At 37.7% G+C, this 15010-nt stretch overlaps 1 protein-coding gene across 2 annotated transcripts in view; it reads right to left on the bottom strand.

The window, feature by feature from the left end:
• SLC35E3 (solute carrier family 35 member E3) overlaps window positions 1-15010 on the bottom strand; it is a 100649-nt gene that overhangs the window by 10587 nt on the left and 75052 nt on the right. The gene's annotated exons all lie outside the window — the stretch shown is intronic.

The raw sequence follows: 15010 nt of genomic DNA, 5'->3' as shown, positions 1-15010 counted from the left end.
GAAATAAGTCAGAGAAAGCCAAATAATGTATGATATCATTTATGTGTATAATCTGAGAAATAAAACAAACTTGTGAATGTAACAAAAAGAAACAGACTTACAAATAGAAACAAGCTAGTGTTTACCAACGGGGAGAAGGGAGAAGGAAGAGGGGAGGGGCAAGATAGGGGTAGAAGATTAACAGGTACAAACTACTATGTATAAAATAAATAAGCTACAAGGATATATTGTGCAGCACAGGGAATATAGCTAATATTTTGTAACTATAAATGGGGTATAATCTTTGAAAATTGTGAATCACTGTTTTATACCTGAAATTTATATTGTACATCAACTATACTTCAATTAGAAAAAAAAAAAGAAAATGAGGAGTTTAAGAGACCTGAGGGACATCTAGTGTACCAAAATTCACATTATAGGAGTCTCAGAAGGAGAAGAGAGAAAGGGGCAGAGAATATATATGAGGACATAATAGCTAAAATCTTCCCTAACCTGGGAAAGAAAACAGACATCCAGGTCCAGGAAGCCCAGAGAGTCCCATACAGTATCAACCCAGAGGACCACACCAAGACAAAAACTGAATGGCAGGACTTCCCTGGTGGCCCAGTAGGTAAGACTGCACACTCTCAGTGCAGGAGGCCCAGGTTCAATCCCTGTTCGGGGAACTAGATCCCACATGCATGCCACAACTAAGAATCTGCATGCCACAATTGAAAGTCCACATGCTGCAACTAAGAAGTCCACATGGAACAACTAAAAAAAATAATAAGATCCCACATGCCACAACTAAGAGTCAGTACAGCCAAAATAAATGAATGATAAATATTTAAAAAAACTAAATGGCAAAAATTAAAGGTAAAGAGAGAATATTAAAGGCAGCAAAGGAAAAGCAACTACTTAGGTACAAGGGAACTCCCATAAGGCTATAAGCTGACTTTTCAGTAGAAACTCTGCAGGTCAGAAGGGAGTGGCACAATATACTTAAAGTGATGAAAGGGAAAAACCTACAACAAAAAAGGGAAAAACCTACAACAAAAAAAAACCTACAACAACAAAAAACAAAAACCTACAACAAAAAACCTACCAGGCAAGGCTTTCACTTGAGGGTGAGATCAAAAATTTTACAGACAAGCAAAAGCTAAAAGAGTTCAACACCAGCAAACCAGCTTTACAAGAAATGTTAAAGGGACTTCCTAAGTGGAAAAAAGAAAAAAAAATGCCACAACTAGAAAAATGGAAACTACAAAAGGAAAAATCTCATTGGTAAAGACAAATATACAGTAAAGGTAGTCAATCAACTATGTACAAAGCTAGTAAGAAGGTTAAAAGACAAAAGTAGTAAAACTGTCTATAACCACAATAAGTAGTGAGGGGATACACACACAAAAAAGATGCAAAATGTGATGTCAAAAACAGTTAACATGGGGGGATGATTAGTAAAAATGCAGGATTGTTGAAATGCATTTGAACTTAAGAGATCAGCAACTTAAAATAATCATAGATAGGTAGGTAGATAGACACACAGATAGATAGATACCTCAAGGTAACTAGAAACCAAAAACCTATAATATAAACACATAGAAAAAAGGAATTCAAACATAACATTAAAGAAAGTCTTCAAATCACAAGGGAAGAGATCAAAAGAAGGACCAAAAACAACTATTAAAAACAACCCCAAAGCAGTTAACAAAATGGCAATAAGTACATACCTATCAAAAATCACATTAAATGTAGATGAACTAAATGCTCCAATCAAAACACATAGAATGGCTGAACAGCTACAAAAACAATACCAATATATATGCTGCCTACAAAAGACTCACTTCAGATCTGAACATACAAACTGAAAGTAAGGGGATGGAAAAAAGTATTCCATGCAAATGGAAATTAAAAAAACAAAAATAAAAACGAGGTAGCAGTACTTACATCAGACAGAATAGATTTGAAAATAGACAGTCACACGACACTAAGGACAATACATAATGATAAAGGGATAAACCTAATAAAAAGATACATAACAGTTATAAATGCACCTAACATAGGCGCACCTAAACACATAAAGCAGGGACTTCCCTGGTGGCACAGTGGTTAAGAATCTGCCTGCCAATGCAGGTGACACGGGTTCACGCTCTTCTCCGGGAAGATCCCACATGCCATGGAGCAACTAAGCCCATGCACCACAACTACTGACACTGCAATCTAGAGCCCACGAGCCACAACTACTGAGCCTGCCTGTCAAAACTACTGAAGCGGGGCTTCCCTGGTGGTGCAGTGGTTGAGAGTCCGCCTGCTGATGCAGGGGACACGGGTTCATGCCCCGGTCCAGGAGGATCCCACATGCCGAGGAGTGGCTGGGCCCGTGAGCTATTGCCGTCGGGCCCGCGTGTCCAGGGCCTGTGCTCCGCAACGGGAGAAGCCACAGCAGTGAGAGGCCCACGTACCTCAAAAAAAAAAAAACTACAGAAGCGGGCTTCCCTGGTGGCACAGTGGTTGAGGGTTCACCTGCTGATGCAGGGGACATGGGTTCGTGCCCCAGTCCAGGAAGATCCCACATGCTGCAGAGCAGCTGGGCCCATGAGCCATGGCAGATAGGCCTGCGTGTCCAGAGCCTGTGCTCCGTAACGGGAGAGGCCACAACAGTGAGAGGCCTGCATACTGCAAAAAAAAAAAAAACCAAAAAACTACTGAAGCCCGCTCACCTAAAGCCTGTGCTCTGCAACAGAGAACACTGCAGTGAGAAGCCTGCGCACCGCAACAAAGAGTAGCCTCCACTAGCCACAATTAGAGAAAGCCCGTCTGCAGCAACAAAAGACCCAATGCAGCCAAAAATAAATAAATAAGTAAATAAATTTATTTTTAAAAAAACACATAAAGCAATATTAACAGACATAAAGAGAGAAAGTGACAGTAATACAGTAATACTAGGTAGGCCTTAAATGACATATTAGACCACATGAACTTAATAGATATATACAGAACATTTCATCCAAAAGCCACAGAATACATTCTTTTCAAATGCACAAGGAATATGCTCCAGGACAGATCACATACTAGGCCACAAAACAAGTCTCCATAAATGTAACAAAACTGAAATCATATCAAGCATCTTTTCTGACCACAGTCAACTATAATAAAAAAAAAAATGCAAAAACCACAGCCCCAAAACAATGAACAAAATGGCAATAAGTACATACCTATCAATAATGACATTAAATGTGAATGTGAGGCTAACCAATATGCTACTAAACAACCAATGGATCACTGAAGATATCAAAAAAGAAATTTAAAAGTACCTGGAAACAAATGAAAACAAAAACACAACAATCCAAAATCTATGGGATGCAGCAAAAGCAGTTCTAAAAGAAAAGTTTACAGTGACACAAGCCTACCTCAGGAAAGAAGAAAAACCTGAAATAAACAACCTAATCTTACACCTAAAGGAACCAGAAAAGGAAGAACAAATAAAACCCAAAGTTAGTAGAGGGAAAGAAATCATAAAGATTAGAGCAGAAATAAAAGAAATAGAGACTAAAAAAACTACAGAAAAGATTAATGAAACTAAGAGCTAGTTCTCTGAAAACATAAACAAAATTGATAAACCAGACTTGACAAGAAAAAAAAAGAAAGCCCAAATCAATAAAATCAGAAATGAAAAAGAAGTTACAACTGACACCACAGAATTACAAAGGATCATAAAAGATTACTACAAATAATTATATACCAATAAAACGGACAACCTCAAAGAAATGACAAATTCCTAGAAATGTACAATGTCCTCAGAATGAACCAGGAAGAAATAGAAATTATGAATAGACCAATTACCAGTAATAAAATTGAATCAGTAATGAAACAACTCCCAAAAGACAGAAGTCCAGGACCAGATGGCTTCACAGGTGAATTCTACCATTTAGAGAAGAGTTAACACCTATTCTTCTCAAACTATTCGAAAAACTGCAGAGGAAGGAACACTTCCAAACTCATTCTATGAGACCAGTATCATCCTGCTCCCAAACCCAGACAGAGATATCACAAAAAAAGAAAGTTGCAGGCCAATATCATTTATGAACACAGATGCAAAAATCCTCAACAAAATATTAGCAAACTGAATTCAACAATTCACTAAAAGGATCATACACAAGGATCAAGTGGGATTTATACCAGGGATGCAAGGATGGAACAATATCCACAAATTAATCAATGTGATACACCAAATTAACAAAATGATGAAAAAAATCATATGATCATCTCAAGGGATGTAGAAAAATTTGACAAAATTCAACATATCCATTTATGATAAAAACTCTCAACAAAGTGGGTATAGAGGGAACATATCTCAAAATAATAAAGGCCATATATGACAAGACCACAGCTAATGTCATACTCAATGGTGAAAAGGCGAAAGCATCTCCTCTAAGATAGGAACAAGACAATGATGCCCACTCTTGTCACTTTTACTCATCATGGTATTGGAAGTCCTAGTCACAGCAATCAGATAAGAAAAAGAAATAAAGGGAATCCAAACTGCAAAGAAAGAAGTAAAACTGTCACTGTTTACAGATAACATGATACTACACATAGAAATTCCTGGGAATTCCCTGGCAGTCCAGTGGTTCGGACTCGGCGCTCTCACTGTCAGGGTCCTGGGTTCAATCCCTGCTCAGGGAACTAAGATCCTACAAGCCGCATGGCACACCAAAGAAAAGAAAATCCTCAAGACACCACCAAAAACTACTAGAGCTCATCAATGAATTTGGTAAAGTTGCTGGAGACAAAAATATACAGAAATCTTTTGCATTTCTATATGGTAACAATGAACAATCAGAAAGAGAAATTAAGAAAACAATCCGATTTATAATTGCAACGAAAGGAATAAAATACTTAGGATAAATCTAACTAATGGGTTACAGATGCTCAACATCACTAAAAATTAGAGAAATGCAAATCAAAACTACAATGAGGTATCACCTCACACCAGTCAAAATGGCCATCAACAAAAAAATCTACAAACAATAAATGCTGCAGAGGGTGCAGAGAAAAGGGAACCCTCTTGCACTATTGGTGGGAATGTAAATTGATACAGCCACTGTGGAGAACAGTATTGAGGTTCCTTAAAAAACTAAAAATAGAACTACCATACGACCCAGCAATCCCACTACTGGGCATATACCCAGAGAAAACCACAATTCAAAAAGACACATGTACCCCAATGTTCACTGCAGCACTACTTACAATAGCCAGGACATGGAAGCAACCTAAGTGTCCATCAACAGATGAATGGATAAAGAAGATGTGGTGTATATATATATGTGTATATATATATATATATATATATATATATATATATATATAAAAATAATGGAATATTACTCAGCCATAAAAAGAAATGAAATTGGGTCATTTGTAGAGATGTGGATGGACCTAGAGTCTGTCATAGAGTGAAGTCAGTCAGAAAGAGAAACACAAAATATCATGTTAACGCATATATGTGGAATCTAGAAAAATGGTACAGATGAACCGGTTTGCAAGGCAGAAATAGTGACAGAGGTGTAGAGAACGTATGGACACCAAGGGGGGAAAGCAGGGGGGAGGGGAGTGGGATGAATTCAGAGATTGGGATTGACATATATACACTAATATGTATAAAATAGATCATAAAAACCTGCTGTATTAAAAAAACAAATATCATGTATTAATGCATATATGTGGAATCTAGAAAAATGATACAGATGAACCTATTTGCAGGGCAGGAACAGAAAGGCAGACATGGAGAACGGATGTGTGGACACAGGGAGGGCAGGGGAGGGTGGGATGAATTGGGAGATTAGGTTTGACATAAATACACTACCATGTGTAAAACAGATAGCTAGTGGGTATCTGTAAAACACATACCTGCTCTACAGCTGTACAGCAGGGAGCTCATCTTGGTGCTCTGTGATGATCTAGATGGGTGGGATGGGGGTACGGAGGGAGGTCTAAGAGGGAGGGGATATATGTATACATATAGCAGATTCACTTCACTGTACAGCAGAAACTAACACAACATTGTAAAGCAATTATGCTCCAATTAAAAAAAGAAATTAAGAAAACAATCCCATTTATAATTGTGTCAAAAGAAATAAAATACTTAGAATAAATCTAACTAAGGAGGTTAAAGACCTGTACTTAGAAACTATAGGACGTTGAGGAGACCGGTTCAAGATGGCAAAGAGGGACATGCTCTCATTCCCTCTTGCAAGAGCATCAGAATCACAACCAATTGCTAAACAATCATTAACAGGAAGACACTGGAACTCACCAAAAAAGATACCCCACATCCAAAGACAAAGGAGAAGCCACAATGAGATGGTAAGAGGGGCACAATCACAGTAAAATCAAATCCCATAACTGCCGGGTGGGTGACTCACAAACTGGAGAACACTTATACCACAGAGGTCCACCCACTGGAGTGAAGGTTCTGAGTGCCACATCAGGCTTCCCAACCTGGGGGTCCAGTAATGGGAGGAGGAATTCCTAGAGAATCAGACTTTGAAGGCTAGCGGGATTTGATTGCAGGACTTCAACAGGACTGGGGAAAACAGAGACTCCACTCTTGGAGGGCACACACAAAGTAGTGTGCGCATCAGAACCCAGGGGAAGGAGCAGTGACCCCAGGGGAGACTGAACCAGACCTACCTGCTACTGTTGGAGGGTTTCCTGCAGAGGCGGGGGGTGGCTGTGTCTCACCGTGAGGACAAGGACACTGGCAGCAGAAGTTCTAGGAAGTGCTCTGTGGCGTGGGCCATCCCACAGTCCGCCATTAGCCCCACCAAAGAGCCCAAGTAGGCCCCAGTGTTGGGTCACCTCAGGCCAAACAACCAACAGGGAGGGAACCCAGCCCCACCCATTAGCAGTCAAGCACATTAAAGTTTTACTGAGCTCTGCCCACCAGAGCAACACCCAACTCTACCCACCACCAGTCCCTCCCATCAGGAAACCTACACAAGCCTCTTAGACAGCTTCATCCACAAGACGGCAAACAGCAGAAGAAAGAAGGACTACAATCCTGCAGCCTGTGGAACAAAAATGACATTCACAGAAAGATACACAAGATGAAAAGGCAGAGGGCTATGTACCAGATGAAGGAAAAGGATAAACCTCCAGAAAAACAATTAAATGAAGTGGAGATAGGCAACCTTCCAGAAAAAAAATTCAGACTGATAGTGAAGATGATCCAGGACCTCGGAAAAAGAATGGAGGCAAAGATTGAGAAGATGCAAGGAATGTTAAACAAAGACCTAGAAGAATTAAAGGACAAAGAGATGAACAATATAATAACTAAAATGAAAACTGCACTAAAAGGAATCAATAGCAGAACAACTGAGGCAGAAGAACAGATAAGTGACCTGGAAGACAGAATGGTGGAATTCACTGCTGTGGAACAGAATAAAGAAAAAAGAATGAAAAGAAATGAAGACAGCCTAAGAGACCTCTGGGAAACATTAAAAGCAACAACATTCACATTATAGGGGTCCCAGAAGGACAAGAGAGAGAGAAATGACCTGAGAAAATATTTCAAGAGATTATAGTCGAAAACTTCCCTAACATGGGAAAGGAAAAAGCCACCCAAGTCCAGGAAGTACAGAGAGTCCCATACAGGATAAACCCAAGGAGAAACACACTGAGACACACAGTAATCGAATTAGCAAAAGTTAAAGACAAAGAAAAATTATTGAAAGCTTCAAGGGAAAAACGACAAATAACATAGAAGGAAACTCCCATAAGGTTAATAGCTGATTTCTCAGCAGAAACTCTACAAGCCAAAATGGAGTGGCATGACATATTTAAAGTGTTGAAAGGGAAGAACCTACAACGAAGATTACTCATTCAGATTCGATGGAGAAAGCAAAAGCTTTACAGACAAGCAAAAGCTAAGAGAATTCAGTACCACCAAACCAGCTCGACAACAAATGCTAAAGGAACTTCTCTAAGTGGGAAACACAAGAGAAGAAAAGTACCTACAAAAACAAACCCAAAACAATTAAGAAAATGATCATAGGAACATACATATTGATAATTACCTTAAACGTAAATGGATTAAATGCTCCAACCAAAAGACACAGGCTTGCTGAATGGATACAAAAACAAGACCCATCTATATGCTGTCTACAAGAGACCCACTTTAGACCTAAGGACACATACAGACTGAAAGTGAGGGGATGGAAAAAGATAATGAAAATGGAAATCAAAGGAAAGCTGCAGTAGCAATACTCGTATCAGATAAAATACACTTTAAAATAAAGACTGTTACAAGAGACAAGGAAGGACACTACATAATGATCAAGGGATCAACAATTTAACATATAAATATATATACAAATTAAACTGCATAAATATAACAATTTAAATATATATGCACCCAACACAGGAGCACCTCAATACATAAGGCAACTGCTAACAGTTATAAAACAGGAAATTGACAGTAACACAATAATAGTGGGGGACTTTAACATCTCAACTTACACCAATGGACAGATCATCCAAACCGAAAATTAATAAGGAAAAACAAGCTTTAAATGACACAATAGACCAGATAGATTTAACTGATATTTATAGGACATTCCATTCAAAAACAGTAGATTACACTTTCTTCTCAAGTGTGCACGGAACATTCTCCAGGAGAGATCACATCTTGGGTCACAAATCAAGCCTCAGTAAATTTAAGAAAATTGAAATCATATCAAGCATCTTTTCTGACCACAACATTATGAGATTAGAAATCAATTACAGGGGAAAAAACGTAAAAAACACAAACACATGGAGGCTAATCAATACGTTACTAAATAACCAAGAGCTCACTGAAGAAATCAAAGAGGAAATCGAAAAATACCTAGAGACAAATGACAATGAAAACATGATGATCCAAAACCTATGGGATGCAGCAAAAGCAGTTCTAAGACGGAACTTTATACCAACACAAGCCAACCTCAAGAAACAAGAAAAATCTCAATCTAAAGTTTCACCTAAAGGAACTAGAGAAAGAAGAACAAAACCCAAGGTTAGCAGAAGGAAAGAAATAAAAATCAGAGAAGAGGGCTTCCCTGGTGGCCCAGTGGTTCAGAGTCTGCCTGCCAATGCAGGGGACATGGGTTTGTGCCCCAGTCCGGGAGGATCCCACATGCCGCGGAGCGGCTGGGCCCATGAGCCATGGCTGCTGAGCCTGCACGTCCAGAGCCTGTGCTCCGCAACGGGAGAGGCCACAACAGTGAGAGGCCCGTGTACAGCAAAAAAAAAAAAAATATATCAGAGCAGAAATAAATGAAATAGGAACAAAGAAAACAATAGCAAAGATCAATAAAACTAAAAGCTGGTTCTTTGAGAAGATAAACAAAACTGATAAACCATTAGCCACACTCATCAAGAAAAAGAGGGAGAGGACTCAAATCAATAAAATTAGAAATGAAAAAGGAGAAGTTACAACACACCGCAGAAATACAAAGCATCCTAAGAGACTACTACAAGCAACTCTATGCCAATTAAATGGACAACCTGGAAGAAGTGGACAAATTCTTAGAAAGGTATAACCTTCCACGACTGAACCAGGAAGAAACAGAAAATATGAACAGACCAATCACAAGTAATGAAAATGAAACTGTGACTAAAAATCTTCCAACAAACAAAAGTTCACGACCAGATGGCTTCACAGGTGAATTCTATCAAACATTTAGAGAAGAGCTAACACCCATCCTTTTCAACCTCTTCCAAAAAATTGCAGAGGAAGGAACACTCCCAAACTCATTCTATGAGGCCACCATCACCCTGATACAAAAACCAGACAAAGATACTACAAAAAAAAGAAAATTACAGACCAATATCACGGATGAATATTGATGCAAAAATCCTCAACAAAATACTAGCAAACAGAATCCAACAACACATTAAAAGGACCATACACCATGATAAAGAGGGATTTATGCCAGGAATTCTTCAATATACGCAAATCAATCAATGTGATACACCATATTAACAAATTGAAGAAGAAAAACCATATGATCATCTCAATAGATGCAGAAAAAGCTTTTGACAAAATTCAACACCCATTTATAAAAACTCTCCAGAAAATGGGCAGAGAGGGAACCTACCCCAACATAATAAAGACCATATACGACAAACCCACAGCAAACATCATTCTCAATGGTGGAAAACTGAAATCATTTCCTCTAACATCAGGAAAAAGAGAAGGATGTCCACTCTCACCACTATTATTCAACACAGTTTTGGAACTCCTAGCCATGGCAATCAGAGAAGAAAAAGAAATAAAAGGAATACAAATTGGAAAAGAAGAAGTAAAACTGTCACTGTTTGCAGATGACATGATACTATACATAGAGAATCCTAAAGATGCCACCAGAAAACTACTAGAGCTATCAATGAATTTGGTAAAGTTGCAGGATACAAAATTAATGCACAGAAATCTCTTGCATTCCTATACACTAATGATGAAAAGTCTGAAATAGAAGTTAAGGAAACACTCCCATTTACCATTGCAACAAAAAGAATAAAATACCTAGGAATAAACCTACCTAGGGAGACAAAAGACCTGTATGCAGGAAACTGTAAGACACTGATGAAAGAAATTAAAAATGATACAAACAGATGGAGAGATATACCATGTTCTTGAATTGGAAGACTCAACATTGTGAAAATGACTATACTACCCAAAGCAATCTACAGATTTAATGTGATCCCTATCAAATTACCAATGACATTTTTTACAGAACTAGAACAAATCATCGTAAAATTTGTATGGAGACACAAAAGATCCTGAATAGCCAAAGCAGTCTTGAGAGAAAAAAATGGGAGATGGAGGAATCAGACTCCGTGAGTTCAGACTATACTACAAAGCTACAGTAATCAAGACAATATGGTACTGACACATAATCAGAAATATAGATCAATGGAACAAGACAGAAAGCCCAGAGATAAACCCACACACTTATGGTCAACTAATGTATGACAAAGGAGGCAAGGATATACAATGGAGAAAAGAGAGTCACTTAAATAAGTGGTGCTGGGAAAACTGGACAGCTACATGTAAAAGAATGTAATTAGAACACTCCCTAACACCACACACAAAAATAAACTCAAAATGGATTAGAGACCTAAATGTAAGACCAGACACTATAAAACTCTTAGAGGAAAACACAGGAAGAATACTCTTTGACATAAATCACAGCAAGATCTTTTTTGATCCACCTCCTAGAGTAATGGAAATAAAAACAAAAATAAACAAATGGAACCTAGTGAAACTTCAAAGCTTTTGCAAAGCAAAGGAAACTACAAACGAGATGAAAACACACCCTCAGTATGGGAGAAAATATTTGCAAATGAATCATCGGACAAAGGGTTAATCTCCAAAATATATAAACAGCTCATGCAGCTCAATATTAAAAAAACAAACAATCCAATCCAAAAATGGGCAGAAAACCTAAACAGACATTTCTCCAAAGAAGACATACAGATGGCCAAGAAGCACATGAAAAGCTGCTCAACATCACTAATTATTAGAGAAATGCAAATCAAAACTACAATGAGGTATCACCTCACACCAGTTAACATAGGCATCATCAGAAAACCTACAAACAACAAATGCTGGAGAGGGTGTGGAGAAAAGGGAACCCTCTTGCACTGCTGGTGGGAATGTAAAGTGATACAGCCACTATGGAGAACAGTATAGAGGTTCCTTAAAAAACTAAAAATAGAATTACCATATGACCCAGCAATCCCACTACTGGGCATATATCCAGAGAAAACCATAATTCAAAAAGACACATGCACCCCAATGTCCACTGCAGCACTACTTACAATAGCCAGGTCATGGAAGCAACCTAAATGGACATCTACAGATGAACAGATAAAGGAGATGTGGTACATATATACGATGGAATATTACTCAGCCATAAAAAGGAACAAAATTGGGTCATTTGTAGAGACAGGGACGAATCTAGAGACTGTCATACAGAGTGAAGTCAGAAAAACAAATATCGTATACTAACACATGTATGTGGAACCTAGAAAAATGGTACAGATGAACCGGTTTGCAGGGTAGAAACTGAGACACAGATGTAGAGAACAAATGTATGGACCAAAGGGGGAAAGCTGTGGGGAGGGGGGTGGGGCTGTGATGAAATGCAAGATTGGGATTGACATATATACACTAGTATGTATAAAATGGATAACTAATAAGAATCTGTTGTATAAAAAAATAAAATTCAATAAACAAAACTATGGGACATTGATGAAAGAAATTGAATATGACACAGACAGAAACATATACTGTGTTCATGGACTGGAAGAATTAACATTATTCAAATGACCATACTATCCAAGGAAATCTACATATCAATCTAATCCTTAACAAAATATCAATGGTATTTTTCACAGAACTAGAACTAATTCTAAAATTTGTATGGAAACACATACACACACACAAAACCGTGGACAGCCAAAACAATCTTGAGAAAAAAGAACAAAGCTGGAGGTCTCACGCTCCTTGGTTTAAACTATACTACAAAGCTAGTCGTCAAAATAGTATGGTACTGCCACAAAAACAGACACATAGATCCATGGAACAGAATACAGAGTCCAGAAAGAAACCCACACACTTATGGTCAATTAATCTATGACAAAGGAGGCAAGAATGTACAATGGGAAAAAGACAGCCTCTTCAATAAGTGGTGTTGAGAAATCGAGACAATTATATGCAAAAGAAACTGGACTAGGCTCTCACACCATTCACTAAAATAAATTCAAAATAGATTAAGGACTTAAATGTAAGACCTGAAACCATAAAACTTCTAGAAGAAAACAGGTAGTTTGCTGTTTGACATTGGTCTTAGTGATTTTTTTTTTTTTTTTTGGGTATGTGTCCTCAGGCAAGGGAAACAAAAAGCAAAAAATCAACAATGGGACTACATCAAATTAAAAAGCTTTTGCACAGCTAAAGAAACTATCAACAAAATGAAAAGACAACCTATTGAACGGGAGAAGATACTTGCAAATGATATATTTGACACGGGGTTAAAACCCAAAATATATTGATATAAAGAAGTCATAAAACTAAGCATCAAAAAAACAATCCTATTAAAAAATGGGCAGAAGACCTTAACAGACATTTCTCCAGAGAAGACATACAGATGGCCAACAGGTACATGAAAAGACGCTCAACATCCCTAATCATCAGGGAAATGCAAATCAATATCACAATTGAGATACGCCTCACACCTGTCAGAATGGCTATTATCAAGAAAACAAATAAGTGTTGGTGAGGAATCCTTGTACATTGTTGGTGGGCATGTAAATTGCTGCAGCCATTACAGAAAACAGTACGGAGTTCCCTCAAAAAACTAAAAACATAGCTACCATATGATCCAGCAATCCCACTCCAGGGCATATATCTAGAAAAAACCAAAGGCACTAATTCAAAAATTTACATGCAGCAGAACTTCGCTGGTGGTCCAGTGGTTAAGACTCCACACTTCCAACGCAGGGGTCACAGGTTCAATCCCTGGTCAGAGAACTAAAATCCCACATGCCTTGTGGTGCAGCCAAAAAAAAAAAAAAAAAAAAATGTACATGCACCCCAACGTTCACGGCGGCACTGTTTACAACAGCAAATATATGGAAGCAACCCAAGTGTCCATTAGCAAACAATGGGTAAAGAAGATGTAGTACACACAAACACACACACACGGAATATTAGCCATAAAAAAGAATAAAATCTTAACATTTGCAACAACATGTATGGACCTAGAGAGTATTATGCTAAGTGATAAGTCAGACAGAGAAAGACAAATACTTTTACTTATAAGTGGAATCTATAAAACGAACACAACAAAACAGAAAGTTACAGATACAGAGAACAGGTGGTTGCCAGAGAGAAAGGAGGTGAAAGGAGGAAAGACATAAGTGAGGGACATTAAGAGGTACAAACCTTCAGTTGCAAAGTATTTAAATGAGTCATGGTGTAAAATTTACACTGTGTGGATTATAGGCAATAACTATGTAATACCTTTGCATAGCAACATATCATAACGAGACTCACTGTGGTAATCATTCGAAAATGTATAGAAATACCAAACCACTCTTGTATAACATGAACAAATCAACAGTACTGTAGGTCTTTATACTTACAAAAAAACCAAATAAATAGAAAAAGAGATCAGATTTTTGGTTATCAGAGGTGGGGAGTGGGGGGAGAGGGAAATGGATAGAGGCAATAAAATGGTACAAACTTCCAGTTATAAGTACTAAAGATATAATGTACAACATGATATATATAATTAACAGTGTGGTATGTTATATATGAAAGTTAAGAGAATAAACCCTGAGTTGTCATCACAAGAACAAAAATTTTGTCTTTAGTGTTGTATCTATGAGATAATGTTCACTAAACTAATTGTAATAATCAATTCATGAATGTAAACAAGTCAAATCATTATGCTGTACACCTTAAACTTATACAATACTGTATGTCAATTACCTCAATACTGGAAGAAAAAACTCATTATTATGGGAAAATTGCCTATAAGATCCAATAATCACATTTTTTAAACAATTCTTAAACATTTAATCTTTTATTTGTAAATCAATAAAACGCATGCTACACCTAAAAATTTAGACAATCAAGACTGCATTAGTAATGCATATATATATGGTGAATGAAACTCTATTTGCACCGATTTGAATGTCTTGTAAACAGCAGAATCATTGAATAATATACAGTTGTCCCTCAGTATCCATGGCGGATTGGTTCCAAGATGCACCCCCCCCCAACCCCGGGACACCAAAATCTTCGATGCTCAAGTCCCTTATATAAAATGGTATGGTATTTGCATATAACCTATGCACATCCTCCCATATACTTTAAATCTCTAGATTTAAATACCTGACACAATGCAAATGCTATGTAGTTGCCAGTGCACAGCAAATTCAAGTGTTCTTTTTGAAACTTTCTGGAATCTTTTTCCTGAAT

Source organism: Delphinus delphis, chromosome 11, assembly GCF_949987515.2.
Source record: "Delphinus delphis chromosome 11, mDelDel1.2, whole genome shotgun sequence".
NCBI classification, from domain to species: Eukaryota; Metazoa; Chordata; class Mammalia; order Artiodactyla; family Delphinidae; genus Delphinus; species Delphinus delphis.
This window is presented reverse-complemented; position numbering and strand designations above follow the sequence as displayed.